The sequence below is a fragment of the Castor canadensis genome, chromosome 15, assembly GCF_047511655.1.
Source record: "Castor canadensis chromosome 15, mCasCan1.hap1v2, whole genome shotgun sequence".
NCBI lineage: Eukaryota > Metazoa > Chordata > Mammalia > Rodentia > Castoridae > Castor > Castor canadensis.
Window position 1 is genome coordinate 19351804 of NC_133400.1, and position 10333 is coordinate 19362136.

Genomic DNA, 10333 nt, shown 5'->3' on the forward strand with positions numbered 1-10333 from the left:
ATCTACAGAAGCATAGTTAGGGACATTTTCAGTAGTTGGGTTCCTTGGGGCTCATATTTGGGAGCTCTAGGTACTGTTGTCTGACAGACTGTGTACTTCACATTCATATGTTGAAACCTAATGTCTGATGTGATGATATTCAGAGTCCTCAGGACTTTGCATGATATTCAGATGATATGCACCTCTTTAGGAGGTGATGAACTCATGAGGATCATCATTTATAGTTTCCAACACGTTTGGACACAGGTGCCATAATTTCTCCAGAGACAGTTCTCTTATTCCACACCAAATCTGGTTAACCCTCACCATGGAATTCTCAGTCTCCAAAACTGTGAACAAGCTGCTCTTCCTTTTAAATAACCAGCATATGATTATTTGTGGCTTTGTTTTTGAAAAGCAGGGGGTTATTGCAATGTTTCTCTGAATACCTGGAACTCCTGGGCTTGCAACCCTCCTGTGTGTCTCCCCAGTAGCTTGGATTTCAGACCCTCCCCACAGTGCTGGGTACTTCTTATGATAATCCTGTTGTACCAGCTGAACTCACTAAACCCCAGGGCTTTTAGTACTGGGGTTTCTATTGGCCCCTTACAGATGAGAGAGAAAACAGGACTTTTCTCGAGGTACAGATGAGATTTTTGACCCCCTGATGCGGATAACATTGCTCAAAGCAGCGTCTTTATTTAAATGGAATTGGGGATTGGGAGGATAGGGAGAGGGAAGGCTGGAAGAGGAACAAGGTGAGCCTGAGAGGAAGGGGCCAAGAGCCAGTGTTGTGTGGAATAGTGTGATCATGCATTGGGCCTAATCCATCCACATTTTCATATGGCCATTTATTGAGTACGTCTAACAAGAGAGGGCTCAGGGCGATGTGGCAATGAACATCACACAGTGAATTATTTATAAGTATAGGCTGAGTGCAGGGATTTATGACTACCGGACAGTGGGAGTCAACCTCAGCTCCTACCTGGTTGTGTGGGCACCTCTGGCTGATGCCATCTGAACTCAAGCCCACTCTCTCCCTGGACACAGTGTGCTACAGCTCTCAATGATTCTTCTTAGGCCCTGTAAGCTCCATGATCTTCCGGGGTAGGGTCTTGGTCCAGAACTGCAGCCTGTCGGCCTTCAGGGCCTGGCCCAGTGCAGGCTGGATGTCCAGCTTCAAGTACTGCTCATCGTGATGGAGCCTAGGCCAGTGGGGCAGGTCCTCACTGTTGGGGTTCCTGTGGACACAACATCACAGTAGGGTTTGTTGGGGACATTCTGATACCAGTCCCAGATCTCGGTCCGGCCAAGCAACCAGCAGGCTAAGGGTGTGTAGAGACTGAAAGTCACATCCTATCCAGACAAAGGAAAGTAAGGACCCGGTGTTTGGAAACTGACACAGCCAATTGGCCTATTTGTCCCTTCTTCTCTGACGTAGGCTCTGGTACTGACATAGTACACTGGACCAACTTTCATGTCTCTTGGACAAGGGCCAAATGACTGGCACTCACATCGTCACCTCCTCCTGGTGGGTTGGGAAGGGAACAATCCTATCATTAAGGATGCATTCATAGTAATGAGGCCATCCCAGAGAAGGGGAGTGCTGGATGAGCCCAATGCAGGGATTGGGGGATGTTGGGGTGCTCTCACCCATTCCGAGCAAAATTGGCCCAGTACTTCATCATCCTTCTGCTTAGCAGTTCCTCCTCCTCAGTGAAGTCAGCTGCATAGAGGAGGACAGGTCAAGATCTGGCCACCATATCAGGGCACCCCATCAGGCTCCACCCTCAACACCCTCCAAACCTGACCCTGGACCCCAGGCCAAGTCCCGTTCCCTCCCCTAACACTCAGGGCCAGGCTCTCCTTTGCCCTTCGCTTATTCATTCCAACCTTGAGCTGTATCTGTCCTGAGCTCATTCCGGACCTAAAAGCCCCATCTCTCCTCTAACTCTGGGATATCCTTTAGGAACAATCATGCCTTTGAAACACCCCCCAAAAACCCATTTGGGACCCTATGGTAGGTGAAGACAGTGGAAGGAACACAGGCTAGAGTCTGTGAGAGCTTGGATTGTAACCCAAGTGGTATTTTGGGGCTATAAGTAGGTGCACATGTGATTCTGTCACTTTCTGAGCCTCAGTTTTCCACTTGTGGACAGCAAGGACAATCACCCATCTGGTCCAAAGCAGGGTCGTCCCAATTCCTGGAAATGAAGAAAACTCACTATTGCTGTTCAAGAAGTATCCAAAGACAAAAGACACCTCATCGCCATGATCAGCCTTCCTGTGGGGCCGCCTGATGTCCTTGAAAATGCTGGACTGATGCTGGAACTCATAGAAGTAGACAGGGGCAAGGGAACCTAGAGGTGTAGACAGATTGGAGTGTAGTGGTCTGTCACCTTGAACTGTCCTTCCTCACCATTACTGAAGTGTGATCTAGGACCACAGCTGTCTGGAATCTGGATGATGAGGAGGGGAGCACCAGGCTGGAGCAGGCCCAGTGGGAAGGCCTTGGTTCAGTCATGGTCTTGGGCTTCCAAGCTGTGTGGCCTTGGAAGAGTCACTGGCTGTTATTGACTCAGTATGTCTTCTGTAAAATGTGGTGAAATCTCTCTCACATTAGCCATGACAATGTGCTGATATGTGGAACATCAAGTGTGTGGCACTCAGAGCTGATAAGGATATGGATTGGGACCAGGACACCATAGAGCTCACCTGGGACCACAGGTCTGGATTCCCCAATGTCAGTCAGGCCTCAGTCACATATGTACTCACGCTGAAAATGTGCTACTTGGAGCGCAGGTATATCAAATGTGAAGTCTGCCACCATCTCATGGAAATTGGCTTCGAGGATCTGTCGGTCCTCAGTGTCCCCCATGTACTCTTCCAGCAAGAGACCACCACAACCAGCAGGCAAGTCCTATCCCAGGAGAATCAGGGAGAGTCATTATAGGCAGAACCCAGGACATGGAGCAAAGTGCCTCAGGGTGGGGGAATGGGGCCCAGGTGTACTGGGCAAGGTCCAAGCTGAGGATTGGCCCCACCACAAACACTCACATCCTTCATCTTTTCTTGCGGTACTAGGGTTCCTCAGGCCCCATGCTTTGGTCATGGGTTCTAAGCACTTGAGCCCCAGCATTAGTCCAAGCCCATCCTTTATCCCTTGAGTTTACTGCACCAGCAAGATGTCTTGGGATATCTCTCCATGGCATCCAACCCTGGATCCTCACTCACCATGTTTGCTGTCATGCTCTCCATAATAGCAGGCAAGGTTCCTCTGTTGATTTCTTTTATGGTTTCAGTGTAGCCCAGGTACTGGGTGTGGAAGGAGACTTTAAGTAATGCCATGAAGCCCTATACTGCTAGGCCTCCTCCCCACTACATGAGATTCCTAGGGTCCCAGGAGTTGGAAGTGAGACTTACATTGGGGAGGACAAAGCCATATTCATCAGTGTTGACACCTATGATGCTGGGGACAGGTTGAAAATCCGCAGGGACCAACAGCTCATGGGGATGTCTGGGTAGGAAGGCCCCATCACCATCCAGGTATGGTCTTGAAAGGCTGAAGGGGCATTCAAGGTCACGGACCCAGGTCAGGCACAGGACATTTTCTAAGGCCCTTGATTTAATTTTCCCATTCTAAATTCACCCCAGGATTCTCACACCCATCCAAAAAGATCTTATATATAGTTTAGTCTCTCTTGGTCTCCATTTGCATTCATGGCTTAAGGGAACCATGTCATGGAGGAGAGGTCATTATTTCAGTGTAGTAAGGACTGACTCCTCAAACCCTGTGTATTGTCCCTTTCCCCATACCCACACTATCAGCCTGACCTTGTTAATAGCCAGAATCTCCTCTTCACTCTTGCCTCTCAAGCAGTGTACCAGGGCCTCTGAGTTTACCCACCCACAGGCAGACAGTTTGGCAACCATCTGTAAGGAAACAGGGCAAGGGCTGACTCATCCTTTCACACAGGAGAAAGTTTTTCCCAGACTCCACCATGCTCCATGTGTCAAGATATCTCCAGGGTACAGTGTATGGCTTGCTGCACATGTGAAATTGTTTCCACATCCCTGATGTTTAGAGGTCAGGGCTACATAGGACACCCTAACTGTTTACAAGTTTCTGCTCATGAAAGCGGCCCCAGGGTGGCAACTTTCCTGACAAGAGAACACACTTAGCCTCTACGAGGCAGGGGGTGTGCATTATAACCTTTGAGCCCTTTATCAATTCACAGGACAGTGACGTTTTCCAAAGGACCTCCATGGAGACAAAGGGGGAGGCAGATGTAAGCTAGGGTAGTTGAGGTCACTCACTGTGTAGACCATCTCAGAGGAGCTGCGATGAGGTCTGGCAGCAGAGCCACCCCACTCTCCATGATGGCACCATGGAAGAGTCCTTTGGACATGGGGGACACAACATGTGAGGACACACTAGTGCCACCTGCAGACTTGCCAAAATGGTGACTCTGGCAGGGTTGCCCCCGAAATGGGCGATGTTCTTCTGGACCCTACGAAGGGTGGCCACCTGACCTGCATGCTGGTCTCCAGTGCTGAAAATTGGCAGAGACAAGGGTCACAGGCCTGAACTGGGCCTACCGACTTCCCACTCTCCTTTCAAGGCCTAGGCTCACCTGAAGAAGCCCAGGACACCCAGGCGGTACTGGATAGCGACCACCACCATATTCTCAGTGGCTGCCAGTATGGAAGCATCATATGAGGAAGCCATGCCTGCAACCAGTGCACCTCCGTGGATCCACACCATCACCTGAGGAAATAAGACAGACATCACACGTTCTGACCCAGCCCATACCCTCTCTGGCCTCTCCCTATACTGCTCACGTCGGCCTGTGCACCTGCCCCTGTAGAAAGAACTATCTCAGTTCTCCTTGAGCTGGACCATGCATTAGGGACATAAGACCACTCAGTAAATATTTTGGGGCCACCTCTTGAACCCAATCCTGGAATAATGGCTCCAAGATTGCAAAATGGTTCCATTATTCTCTACACATGTGTAGAGAAAAGAAAAATGGTGTTTCTCTGAGTGGCTCACTTAACATTAATGGAAATGTCACCTAACCTCATTGGCACAGTAGATGGTCCATGGCTGAGGACTTGGGTGATGTCAAAGATGAGCACTTGGGCACCTGCATGGGTTCTCTCGGCCCAAGTTCTTAGAGTGAGCCCTCTGTTCATAAAAAGGCTAAGGCCTCTGACCTCTGACCTCTTGGAGTTGTCAGGCCTCTGTGTTCCCATACTATGGTTGCTTTCCCTTTCTGGGTGAAAAGACTTTGTGGACATGGCAGTGAGAGACTTCTCCTCAGGTTCACATTACATTGGGAGCCAGGTGATCTTGGCTCATTCCATCTCCTTGTAAATAAAGGTCCTCTGTCCCTAGGTGACCATGGCATATCACTCACAGGCAGGTTGGAGCCATCATGGGCATAGGCAGGTGAGTAGATGTTGAGATACAGGCAGTCCGCAGACATGGAAACAGGAGGAAGGGTCTGCTTCAGCTGCTTCAGAGCGTCTGTATTCATTATATCAGAAGTTTGCAGACACCTGGTGAAAATGGCAATCACTTTTTCCAGGTACTGTACAGTGGCCAATCTTAGACCCAGGTGTTAGATTTGCTCTCCTCAGCCCTTAGACTCTGCTCTCTTTATTCTCTGACACACAGGTGAAGAAGTCCCTCCCCAGCAAGGTACAAACCACAGGCTCTAGAGGAGCTATAATGGAGCAAGACTCAAGGGAGGCCTCAAGGTTGTTGAAGGCCTTGGATCTCACATCTACTGAGAATGGGAAATCATGACTCCTAGCAGTCTCTACAGGATCCATTGACTGCAAATGTTGACATTCACTCCTTTTACCTGGAACAAGGGAGCAGCCACCTCAAGACCCACCACACCACTCACAAGTACTGCATGAATGACTGGGGACCTCTTTCCCATAGGGAAGTAGGACAATCCTTATCCCAAGTGTAGACTAACAGGAACATCAACCCTCCCACAGAGTCTCCACCTGGAAGCACATAAACGAGATCCTTTTCTAATGGCTCCTGGCTCTGCAGGTTGGCACAATTCCTGTGGAGAGTGGATTTCCAAGGAAGCATCACTGCTGCCCTGCTTAGGATCCTGCAGTATCTGTTGCTGGAGCCAGGAGCTCTCACAAATCATGGAGCCAACCTGGACATTTCCCATAGACACCTCCCCTGGTGCTGAGAACACCGGGAACACCCAATTGTGTCTCTGCTCCTACCACAGCACCCGGAGCTCACATGTCCAGGTACCAAGCCCTGAGTTTGAGCCTGGCAGGGTTGCTCCACTCTCTCAACCTTAGCCAATTCACTGGAAAAATGCATGTGGAATCCTCCCAAGGCAGAGGGAAAACATCTGTGAGTTCCGATGGAAGAACCAGTAGGCCTAGTCCAGAGGTCAGGGGGCCCTACCCAAAGGCCTGAAGTTCCCTGGGCCCTGGGAGAGCTTACATGGCTGGGTGGGAGGTCCCATCCCTCACACCACTCCAAGGTGCAGCAGGCTTAGGGGGCGCAAACTGCAGCAGTCCTACAGGTGGCTTGGCAAAGGGAATTCCCAGGAAGGTGTGGACCCCACATTGGTGCCCTTCACGTGGACGAGGACTGCCCCGCACCTGCCCTGTGAGAGTGGTGCTGATGGGTCCGGCTGAGTTCTTGACTGTGAGTGGAGAGAAGCACATGAGAGTTGGTCCTGCCCAATGAGATGTCATGCACGCTGTGAGTGTTGCCACCTCCTTGCTACTCCCAGGTCTGCCCTTGTCAAGACGCTGGTCCGCAAACATTGGCTTCACATGGTTTCTCCTTTTAACACTGACCCTCCCACAGCACTCGCTACTTAATTCTATTTTCATGAAAAGTTCAAAATTTTATATCACTAAGAGGGGCAGCAGATTGGTGTCTAGGGCTTAGGTTAGGGGTTGTGTTTGGGGCTTGGGGAATGGATGTAGTTAATTTTGTGAATGCTCTAAACAGCATGAAATTCACAATATGTTCACAGCCCAAGGGAATTTGATTGTTCTTCTGTAGAAGCCAGGAGTGTGGTGTAGACAAGTGCCAGTTACTATACCTCCATCTCAGTGAGTTCATATCCCTGGCTTCATTCAATCTTGCAGATTGAAAATATTAAAAACAAGCTAACAAAGAACTCTGTGCATGTGTTGACACACACAGACTTTTTGTTCATGTTCCCTAAACAACATAGTGTAACAATATGTATATAGCATTCACATTGAAGTAGTCACTATATGCAACCTGGAGGCTTTTCAAAAGCTACAAGCTCAGGTTACATGCAAATACTAGGCCATTTGTAATTTTTTGTGCCATTACAGTCTGAACTCAGTGCATGAAGCTTACAAGCAGGCACTCTATCACTTGAGCAACTCTACCAGATGTTTTCTTTTGAGTTTTGTTGAGATAGAGTCTTATGAACTATTTGCCTAGGGCTGGTTTTGAACCATGATCCTCCAGCTCTCTGTTCCATATCCCATTTTAAAGTGGAGTCATCAGTGAGGTCTTGCCTAGAATGCCCTGGGGACTTCCCAGATCTTGACCAGGAATGGGTAAGATAAGGAGTCCATCAGTGGTGGCCATGGGTGGGGAATTCTTAGGGCAGATTAGATTGGGGAAATGGGGGAAGATATCTTCAGGTCCCACACCAGGGGATTTAGGGAAGAGTGAGGTCAAGGGTTGCACATACATTCTGGGCATCGAGCCCTGAGAGCATGAACTTCTGATAAGATCCTGGAGAGTACGTGGCACGCAAAGAGCACATTCCCATTGCTCTGAAAGCAAAGTCATTACTTTGTCCAGGTCAGGTTCATAGTATGAAATGAACCCAAGTGGTCTCTCCTTTCAGCTTTGAGATGTGGTACCAGGGGTTTGTGAATCCCTTCAGGGCCAGTAACCTTGCCTGGGGCCTATTTGGAGAGTGGCAGGGGATTTTTCTGGCCCAGGAGATGTCACAATCAGAGACAAATAGCACTATGAATGTATTATCACCATCGTGTGCTGACCACAAATGCAGGAGGAAAAGGTTCTAAATCGCACCCCAGGTTTCTGATCTGCCCTCCTAGTTCTTCACAACCCACCTCAATCACCTGCCTATTCAGTGATGTGTCTTCAGCCAGCCCTGACCCTCTCAGCTTCAAGGACCACCCTAGGCTTTTGGACATGTTAGGTGGACACAAAGTTCCCACACCTGAATTTTTATCACAGGTGTAACTGGGACCAGAAAAGGAAAAGCCTTTCTGGATAGCTAGCTTGTCTTCTGGCCAGGATACTCTGCTGATTGATTAAACTGACTCTCTTTCCCTCTTTATCTAATTGCTGGAGAATCTGGTAACAAAGGTTAACTCCCTTTGTTCTTCAATTACCCCGGGGGTCTTCTACCCTTTATTTCTTCCTGACCACCAGAGCAGTAAACCTTCCAGCCAAGGTAAAGCTTTAGAGAAGTGGTGACAGACACCTAGAGAATCACGGCCAATAACCTAGGTGGACACACAGGAAATCACTCATTCAAGTCACCCCCTGAACTCTCCTTGAAAAGGTGGACATTTTCTCTCAGACGTGGGATGACAGAGGTTTAAGGCCTTGACTCTCCCTTTCCTCATGCTTGTTCCACAAATAATAAAATTTGTTTACTCTTCCTCAAACCCAGCTCCCATGAGCTGCACAGTGTGGCAGATCTGACCCTAGTCCCTGTCATCCCCTGCAGAAGTCTCAGCTTGGACCTGGAGAAGGAGAAGCAGAAGCCCACAGGCCACGGTTTTCAGCCACATAGGCAGTTGTTCTAGCTGCATGGTTGACTCGCCGCACTGTGTCCGCAGTGTTTCATCCTGACTGGAGTTTGGACAGGGAAGGGGTAGGAATAGCGCCAGGTGGGTGCTGCATGATAGTAGCAAGTGAACAGGCATCAGTCCCAGGAAACGAGTGGCCAGCAAGTAGTGTATGGCTGCCACCCCTCTTCCCATGCCCCCTTTAGATCCTCCAAAGTTTCAATGTGCCTTCTGCTTAACTCAGAGATACCTGGAAGCCCCTACACAGAGCTACTCACTGCATGATCATTGTCTCTGCAGTCTGAATCCTAGTGAGTAGACTATAAGGAGTGAAAAGAGGGAGCAAAAGGCTGTAATTGGAGAAGCCAGGAGGGCATCTCTGAGGAGGTGTTTGCTCGGGATCCCACAGGTGGACAATGTCTCCAACCTTTGATGAGGTGAAGGGAACTGCTTGAGCAAGTACCTTTTAACTAAGTAATTGCATCCTTCATCTGCAGAACTCCTACAGACCATCAGCATGCATTGCACTCATCCCCTTCAACAGTTCCTTATCTCTTAGAGTCCACAATCTGAAGGCCCTTCCCAACTCCGCCTTGGCCCTTCTTTTGTAATATACTTGAGACTGTGGTACTTCAGCAGGTTCCCATCACCCCTGACCCAATCCAGTGCACAGTTACTTATCCACAGGAACATCATGAAATGGGAGCCTGTTGGTTCTGGCACTAGGAACTAAGTAGAGCTTTGATGAGCCACGGGTGTCAGGGCCTCTCCTGGAGATTCTGAGCATCCTGAGGGCTGTGTGGATGTACGGCTGCCATCCTGGGACTGAGATCATCCACCCAGCCTGACTTCCAAGAAGAAACATCGTTAAAGTCAATCTCAGACAGCCAATAACCAACAACTACCTGCTCCCTGAAAACCAACAACTACCTCGGCGTTCCTGCCCCCATAGGCACTCAGAGCCCATCCGGCACAGTTTTTGTCCCTTCTCAGAGCCATGGTGGCAGCAACCGCATTTCCCCGGGACTGAGGGGCCAGGAGCCTGGATCACTGCTTCTCCTTGACCTTGCCCATTCATCAAGGCCTTCTGTCCATTCAAGGTCTCCCATCCAATATTGCAGTCCCTGTGTGGGCAGAGCTCTCCCTGCCCTTAATATTCCTCACCTAATTACAGCTGGGCTGTGGGGGCTGAAAGATGCCCACTCCTCCCATACTGGGTCATCTCTTAGCTCCTTCATGTTAACTGGACAGCAACAGGGTTTCTCCCTCATTCCTAGTTCTGTGACTACTGTCCATCTCATGGGCAGGGTGCTCTCGTGCTCAGCCACTTCCACTCCACCAACTCATTGACTTTTACCATGGCCAAGATCATAATAAATTCATGCAGTGAATAAGTCTCAGAAGTATATCAGCACAGAGGGAGAGAGAGTAAGAAAGAGAGAGAGAGAGAGAGAGAGCAAGAGAATGCGCACTATGGGGAAGGAGGTTGGAGGCAGAAGCTCAAAGTTTAGATTTCATGTACAGTGACACACCCATTCGATCAAAT

The 10333-nt window shown here is 49.3% G+C and overlaps 1 pseudogene; it reads right to left on the minus strand.

Moving 5' to 3' along the window:
* Positions 1 to 1033: 1033 nt before the first annotated feature.
* LOC109680190 (pyrethroid hydrolase Ces2e-like) lies at positions 1034 to 8811 on the minus strand (annotated as a pseudogene).
* Between the last annotated feature and the right edge of the window lie 1522 nt (positions 8812 to 10333).